We start from the raw sequence: 275 nt of genomic DNA on the forward strand, positions 1-275 counted from the left end.
GGGGTAATTACATCTTTTCACGGTCGATGGCAGTCTATGGTTTTTGAAGCTCCAGACCAAACTGGGGAAATGCATTTCAGAGCATGTGCCAGTGGCTTTTTGCGTGAGGAGCTGAAAAATATCAAAGCCTTTGTCCGGCTGAGGCCAGCATGTTTGTCTGGAGAAGTTGGCGTTGTCCCACCACGCTCACATAGCCCCCCACCCCCAGCAGCTTTCTGGGCCCCAGCTGTGCATCCAGAACCACGCAGCTCCCGGCCAGCTTTATTTTTCCTGCA

This window comes from Buceros rhinoceros, unplaced genomic scaffold, assembly GCF_000710305.1.
Source record: "Buceros rhinoceros silvestris isolate BGI_N320 unplaced genomic scaffold, ASM71030v1 scaffold3790, whole genome shotgun sequence".
NCBI classification, from domain to species: Eukaryota; Metazoa; Chordata; class Aves; order Bucerotiformes; family Bucerotidae; genus Buceros; species Buceros rhinoceros.